Genomic DNA, 8,346 nt, shown 5'->3' with positions numbered 1-8,346 from the left:
TGTTACTCTTGTACTCATTGGTGTTCTGAAATGTTGCTGTTCACAGGCAGCACCTCGTCTGCACCTCGTCTGGTCGTGTTGATACACCACGTGTTGATACGTTCACGCTGTCTTTGCTCCTCTGTCCGGCTAATCTTTTAATGAATTGCGCTCACTTTTTTTTTTTTTTCCCCTTATTCTTTCTGTGACTTGACTAACAATCTGAACATTTTAATATTGGAAGACCCGTTTTACAAGTATCTAACCATGTCTGTCTCACATGAATGCTCATTTGCTCTGCAGTCTCTGCAGCTAGCCTTCTTTAAAAGTTATGACATTAGTCGCGGCGCTGCTGCGCTGCCCCCCCTCCCCCCCCCCCCCCCGCACCCCCCCACCCCCCTCAATTCTATTCTATAGTAATTAGCACGTCACGGCTTTACAAAGATCGGCTGTTGCTCACTCATTGCCACTTTCGAAGAACTAGGTATGTCACGGGCACGCCTATTCATAATTTTCCACGCTAAATCCCTTTCACTGCTGTTCACTCATGCGTGCCATATCGTCCTCTCCAACAAAGCGCCATTTTACTTTCCTTTCATCCCTCCAGAAGCGCTGCAGGCGAAGCGCGTTTGCTGCTTGATGAAGTGCGGGCAGCAGACGGCGTCGTCGGCGCGCTACAGAATGCCAAGGGCCACCAGTCAGCGCAGGGGCAGGAAAAGGAGCTGCGGACCAGGGCCGGACTGGGAACCCAAGGCAGCCCTGGCAATTTTTGTGGTTTTATGATTAAAGTGTATATGGAGAGTGGTACCAGTGGCGTTGCTCAAAATGTAGGGGAAGTCCAGCATAATGTGTGAGCCACGCGAATGCCTCAAATTTAATCCTCAGCCTTGGGGTGCCAGGAAGGGTGGGAGAGCTCCTTGCGCTGCTGGGGCTTGTATAACGCCCCTGAATAGCGCTATAGGAGCATACTCTTACATGCCTTTGTACATTGGCCCCAAAAAGTCCAAAACCCTAATAACAAAAGTGCAGGAAGGATACAGTCTTTTCTGTTTGTACTGAGTTTGAATATTCCCTGCTATTACTGAACCAAATCCCCAAAGCATGTTAGAGTGAGTATGAAAAAGAGTATAACAGGAGTACTACTTTAAGTACTACAAAATGCCTTTGTGAATAGACCCCAAAATGCAGACATCTACACAGCATATATTTCCTCTTTTGATTTGCATTTGCACAGATCCCAACATTTTATGGGGTGCACACAAATTCCCACTCATAAATTGCCATGTGAGGCCCTTGTTTTCCTGTCTCTGTCACCTACCCAGTCCTAAATCCTGTGTGGTGCCTTATACATCCTGTTTCCTAATGAAAGAGTAGGCTTATTTCCTAAGCCATGTGGTGGTGTGCAGAGTCTGAAGTGCATGTGCCTGTTTTTTCTGTGCTGGTGAACAGGTTATACCAGTGTTATCCTCTTCTTTGGCGGCTACCTTACACCAGCAACTTTATACAGACTCTGGATGTATTTGGGGTCTTAATTAAAGGGACAAGATAGTATTGACCTGAGACGTGATTCATTTGGTGGCGAGAAGAAAGAAATTCCACTTTTAAAAAGATTTGAATTTCATTGATATACAACAATGAAGAAGAGAGACATAGATAAAATGGTTGTATGTCAAAATATCAACAACACAAATGTCGGCCTGCAACAATATTAACTACAAAATGTTGACTCATATAGTATCAAGAAGGTAAGCAGACAGAGAGAAATATGTTCTAACTCCACAAGTCGATAGCTTGCAGTCGATGTTATTGCAGGTAAATATTTTAGTAGAACGACGATAACACAAAGGGTGAATCATTTAGAAAAATCATCCATAGCTTTATATGATATCATCATTTTGTCAGATAATATAATGCACATGTTGAAAAATCTAATAAAGATGCATTTGGGAAACAAGCATAGGCAAAACCAATAGCTCTGGTGTTGGATGACAGCCTTTTGGCTTTGTCAATGCTTTTTTTGTCATTGTTTTTATTAAAAGATGTTGTTGGGGAACCTGGTGTCACTCATCAATCTACAAAAAACATTGGGTAAAAGCAAAACTCTTTTCGGTCAAAACCCCACATTGCTCTAGTAGTCCCTCGCCCTTATGGAACAACTTTGTGCGCCGATGTGTTCCTTGTGAAACTGTACAATGGTGTCACTCACAGGAAAGTGGAAGTTTTTCAATGTCCTAAGAGCGCTGACTCTTCGCCCAATACTATATGCTGTAGTGGGCAGATGAAAAATGACATAGTAATATACCAATGGATGAAAAGGGCTGGCTGAAAGCCTGTACAAGTTTATTTCTTTATTTTTGTAATTAGGTTGAGCCCAGGCGTTTGACTTGTTGTGTACTTTTAAGTATACTTATACTGTGGGTTCCAGCTATTTCATTTGTTGGTTCCAATGTCATTTAAAAATCCTTGCTTGCTAGTGGTCAGTTCTGCCTCTATGTCCTGCCTTTTTCACTTTGGGAGCAGCAGCAACTACTGTATAATTACACTATGTCCTGTTTATGTCTTCTGTAGGGGACTTTTGTTTTTTTTTAGTATTTGCCTGTTGGTCTTACACTGTGGGTGTGTTTTCAGTCCCACCTCCCCACCAACTCCCTCTGCAAATATAAAACCAACAGCAGAGAAAGGCTTTTTCAGTTGCCCTCATTTACCTTAGCTCCCATGTTTGGCTTGGAATGGAGAGCTTTAATTTCCTCGTTGCCTCTGCCATAGCTGGAAAAGACCAGCTGTTGTGCTCCGATTGGAGCTGCTTCAAGGGTGTGCCCTGCTGACTACTGACTGAAAGTATGAGTATGATCCCACAAGCCTGCTTTTAAATACAGCGAAAATGCGAAAATGCACCTTACAATTTATTTTGACAAACTAAATACACTGTAAAAAATGAGAAACAGGCACAAAAACATGCAGAAAACACTCTGAGGGCAGCTTTGGGTCCCACAAGGCTATAACTGGCATTGCCTCTTTAAGGGGTCCCTTGAAACCGCCCTTGCTCTCTACGTGTTGTCCTTCCTGTCCTCCCATCCCTGCTGTTTATCTACACTATCCCACACTGAAGAATTCTTCCCGGTAAGACCGGTTGTTGTACTGAACCTACTGCCCTTTTTACTTCCCTGATGACGGAGTTTATTCTGATTAAAAAAATGCTTTTTTTTAGCCGGGAATTCTATCTGCCTGGATATTCATACCGTAGAAAGCAAAAAGTTTGGGGATAACCCTGGAAAAAAGGGCCATTTCAAACAGTAGCAGTATTCAGTTTGGAATTCGGTCCGGTGCAAACATTGACATTTGTGACTTCTTCTGAGTGTTTGTGTTCTAGGGCCCCTTCAGTCTTTGTAAAGTGTGCTGCCTTAGTTACATATGTTGTGCTGTATATTATGTCTCAAACCATGCTTTTATATTCTGAGCCTAAGCTCCACTTGCTGTTCTGATGCCCAACAGTGTGACTAGGCTGCCAGTATAGTGAAACTTGAGCAAGAAAGCGTTAGTCCTTTCAGTGAGGCGATATTTCACCAACTTTATTTGTAGGCGTGATAAAATAGGCTTTGATTGTGGCTGGTGACTGCCTTAACTGCTTAATTTTGGAATGCTAACATTTATACAGTAGCTACAAGTTTCTCTAATGCTGTTAGAAAAGCTATTACATAATTGTTAAATTAAAACAGTAAAGTCAGTGTTGCTGGTTACTTCGGAGTATGACACTATTAAAACCTCCGCCCATTGCTCTTGACTGTTCTTCGTGTATTCTATAATAACTAAATTTTATTTCTCTTTCCATCCATGTTTTTTGCTTTTCGGTGCTGATCCATGTTACCGCGTGTCCTTTGACAAAAAGGAATCGCACATAGTTTTTCATTTAACCGATGAACGTGCACCAATGCTTGGGTGCCTGTTGGATTTTATGATAAACAGGTGAATACTTAGTGCACCATTGCATTCTTTAAAGCATCCTCATTGTAGTGGCAGCCATCGGCTTGCGTCTGTGTAAATGTTTTCCTTTTCATTTTCAGTTTATGGAGCAAGAAAAGTCAGGTTATGAGTTTACAACACTAATAGCTTTAACTCGAGCAAACACGAGACCCATTACATTGCAAATGCTTGTTTTTTATAGCGCGGACATGGCTCGGAGGCATCAGAGTGCTTAACAACACACCGAATACTGGTATACAGTGGGTTACATTAATATTAGCTGAACTCAGACATTTACATCAGTGTATGTATACAAGAGTTACCTTAAGGGACAGTTACAACAATAGGGCAGAGGACACGAACAGTTAAACGAAGGCAGATCAAGGCTCATTTGGAGAAGGTAAATAAGTCTGGTTGAGGGAGAATTAACCAAGATGTCTATCAAATAGGATGAGCCTGAGGTCCTTTTTGAAGGTTGATAGGCAGGTGATTAGACATAGTGAGGGAGGTAGAGAGTTCCAAATTCTAATGGCGCTGCCAGAGGAGGACTTATTCATGTATTGTTCTCGCCTGAAGGTGGGGGTTCTAGGAGCAGGGATTAGACATTTCTGGAACCTCTATATGTTCCAGAGATTTTCAGATTTTCATTTAAATAGGAGGGTAAGGAGGAGTGCAGTGCTCCGTGGGTGATGCAAGCAATTTTTAATTGGGCCAGCGATTTAATGGGGAGCCATTGGAGGGTTAGCAGGGCAAGGGAAATGTGGTAACATTTCTTGAGACATAAGACGAAGCATGCTGCTGCATGAAGTGTTGCTCTCAGTGGGCCAAGGTGAACTTTGGGAATGTCAGAGTAAAGGGTAATTCCATAGTCTAGAGAGAATGAGAGACTGCACCATTGTTTTGAGGTCTTGTTCCAGAATCAGTTGCCTGATGCCCCAAAGCTGCCTCAGTTGGTGTTGTGCACTTTTGGCCATAACTGCTATGTGGCTGTGAAGATTGAGATGACTGTCCAGGCTGATGCCGAGTGATGTGACACTCGTGACAATGGTGGGGCAGCCTGTGAAGGTGGGAAAGTTGGCCATCCATTTTTTGTGCCGGCGTTTGTGGTTTAGGAGGTGAGATCAAAAGAAATTATGTTTTAGTTGGGGTGAGTTTTAAATGGTGGTTGGACATTCTGTTTTGAATCTTTACGAGTGTATTTGAAAGCACGGCAACATCCTCTGGGGATGAGTTTTTTAAAATTATATTTGGGTATTGTCAGCGTAGATGTAGAAGAGAATCGCAGAGTTTCTGAGAATCACACAGTGGTTCTAGGTAGAGTTTGAAGAGGGTTGGTGAGAGGATTGAACCTTGGGGGACACCTTGATGAATGCTCACTGGTTTCGAGAATGAGTTGCCCTATTTCACAATTTGGGAACTGTTGGATAGGTAAGAGGAAAACCAGTCGATGACTGAGCCTCCACCTCCCATGTGCAGTTCAAGAATATGAAGGAGGTCATGATGGTTGACAGTGTTGAATGCTGCGGATAAATCCAGGAGTATCAGAAGGCAGGAGTTGCTGGAGTCGAGGACTCTTAGGGAGTAGTCTACTATTTGGAGGATAGGAGTTTCTGTACTATGATCCTGGCGGAAACCTGATTGGCGAGAGTCTAGGAGGTTGTTTGTTTGGATGTGTGTGTCTAGTTGGTATGCTGTGCAGCTTTTGATTACTTTTCCTAAAAATGGGAGTGTGGAGACTGGGTGGTAGTTGTTCAGTTTCTCTGGATCAAGGTTGTTTTTTTTAAAGCGGAGTGATTTGACCCATTTTTAGTTGTTCAGGGAAGAGACCGTGATTGACAGAGGAGTTGACCACGGTGGTCCATATGGGGAGCAGGTGTTAGGCAAGACGTTTGCTGATAGAGCCTGGAATAGTGTCCTGATATTGGTTTGAGGGCTTTACTTTGGAGATTGTTTGTTGTAGGTACTGGAGATTGGAGAGAAAGAGGACCGTAATTATATTACTTTGCATGGTAATGACTCAACAGTTCCCAGGGATTCATTAATGGGAACAGAAAAATGGATGTCTCTGACTTTTTTACCAAAAAAATCCCCAAAGTCATTGCAACAGGCTACGGATGGCTTAGGAGCCAAAGTGATACCAGGGTTAATAGACTGTGCAATAAATTCAAACAGGTGCTTCGGTCTTTTCTTTACAAAATTCACAGGGGTTCTGATATGGGAGGATTTGGCTCTGAGGATTTGGTCTTTGTATTGTTTTCTTGCTTTGCGAAGCTTAGTCATACTCAGGAAGGATGGTGCTTTTCTCCACCCTTTCTCATATTTTCTGATAAGCTTTCATCCTCCATAAAGCTCTTTAGAGAACTAGGGCCAAGAGGGTTTTCGTCTGGATGATTTGCACTTCAGTGGTGCACATTTGTCAATAAGGGATTCCATGCAGGAGTTGAACTTATTGTTGGCCTCGTTGATGTCAAGATAAGGTGTCATTGCAATTAGGGTGGGAAAGGTCCTGATGGGCATGGCTTCTGTGTCAAGATTGGATGTGTCTCTCAACCATATTTTCTCTTTCTTGGATTGCTCATATGTTATGGTGTAAGAGTCGGTTAGAGGGAATGGGATCTGCATGTGATCAGATCAGTTGACTGGAATTGGGTCTTATGTCTTTAGGTAGGAGTAATTGAAGATTATCAGGTCCAGAATGGCACCTTTGTGATGAGTAGGTTTATGGCAGTGTTGTTGGAGAACGTTGGCTTTGAGAAAGGAGGTAAAAGTGTCCACATCACTGTTGCCCATGTCTCCCCAGTGTATGTTGAAGTCACCAAGGAAGATATTGTTTACAGAGCTGATCAGTTAATAGGTGAATAAATCTATGCATTCCTTGGTGAAGGTGTTGTTTTGACCCGGTGGATGATAAGTCAAATTCAATCTGAGGTTGGAGGCTGAGAATGTGGCTAGGTCCACTGACAAGCTTTCTAAAGACTGAAAGTGAGTCATTAGGAGGGTTTGGCTTCTCAGAGAGTTTCAATAAAAGAGTGCAAGACCTCCACCATATTGATCTTCCAGGTCACGGCACAAAAGGGAATAGTTGGGAGGAAGAAGAAGGCCAAGTGTATGGTTAGATGTGACATTAAGTCAGGTTTCTGTGAGGATCAGAATGTCAACATTATGGGTCAAGATTGAGTATGATAACTAAAAACAATGATTGACTGCAGATCAACAATTGTGTAGCATGCAGTTCAGGGAGAAGCTGTTGTCTTTCTCACTTGGGTCATCCGGGAGGATAGTTGGGATTTTTATCAAGTTACGAGGGGATGAGCATGCACAGGGGTGGTATGTGTGAGTTCCAATGCAGTCAGAGATGATAGTGGAAATCTGGCAGCCTCCTTCGGGAAGATAGAAGGAGGTGGTAGAGGGCAGATAGCATGAAAGGGTAGCAGAATTAGAAGCAGCACAACTCTATAGGAGATGGAGTAAGTCTGAATTGTCAAGGGGAGGTTGAGGTTTTTTGGGCCTGGGTAGGCGGCTGTCTCTCAGTATGCTGGAGACATGTGGGGGGTTGGTCCACAGCAGGTGATGAGGATAGGAGTGACAGGAAGACAGAGAGTCACTGAGCTGGAAAATAGCCAAAGTGGGGATGTCCATTCTTAGATAGAGGTGTGAGAACGAGGAAAGGAGCTTGTTGAGAAGAGGCCAGTTGTGTTCCGTAATTGTGGGAGAATTGGGGTGAACTGTCAGGAATGGCTTCTGAGGGGTTGAGGTGTGAGTGGGGAGGTGCTGGTTGTTAGTGTCTGGAGATGTTGGGGCAGGAGGCAAAAAAAGAAGGGAGGAAGGGGGAGACATATGGACTGACTGAGGATGAAAGAGGGGTGGTGATGGTAGCTGGAGTGAAAGATAATGGTTTGTGTAAGGTGGGAGAAGAATGGTGTGGAGGTGGTTTGTGGGAGGGATGTTCAAAATCTGGATTTGGCGGTGAGCTATGAATTGTGGGAAGCACTGCAGATTTTAGGAGAGTCCGGGGTGAGAGAAGTTGTATGGGTGGACCGGAAGGAGGGAGGAGAGTAGGTGTGGGGTGTTGTGGATGAACAGAGGGGAGGATCACGGAGGATCATAGGAGGGCCTGAGGGTGAGATAAATTAAGTCAATTGTGTCCAGAATTGTGCAGTTGGTTTGGAACATGATCTTCCCATTGTTGTAAATAGATATAGAAAGGTTGCCCAAAAAAACAAAGGGGGAGCAGCATTTAAGTTTGCGTCCAAAGGGGATGTTAGAGAGAGATGAGGATGGGAGAAAACTACATAAGGACCTAATCCATAGATCAGTGTTGTGTGTTAAAAGGAGGAGGTCAGCTTTAAGAGAGCCTTTGCATTAACTGTGGTATTGGTCTGTAAAGAGGGTTTCTGGAAGTCTCTC

The sequence above is a fragment of the Pleurodeles waltl genome, chromosome 5 (genome assembly GCF_031143425.1).
Source record: "Pleurodeles waltl isolate 20211129_DDA chromosome 5, aPleWal1.hap1.20221129, whole genome shotgun sequence".
Lineage (NCBI taxonomy): Eukaryota > Metazoa > Chordata > Amphibia > Caudata > Salamandridae > Pleurodeles > Pleurodeles waltl.
Note: the sequence above shows the minus strand (reverse complement) of the source record.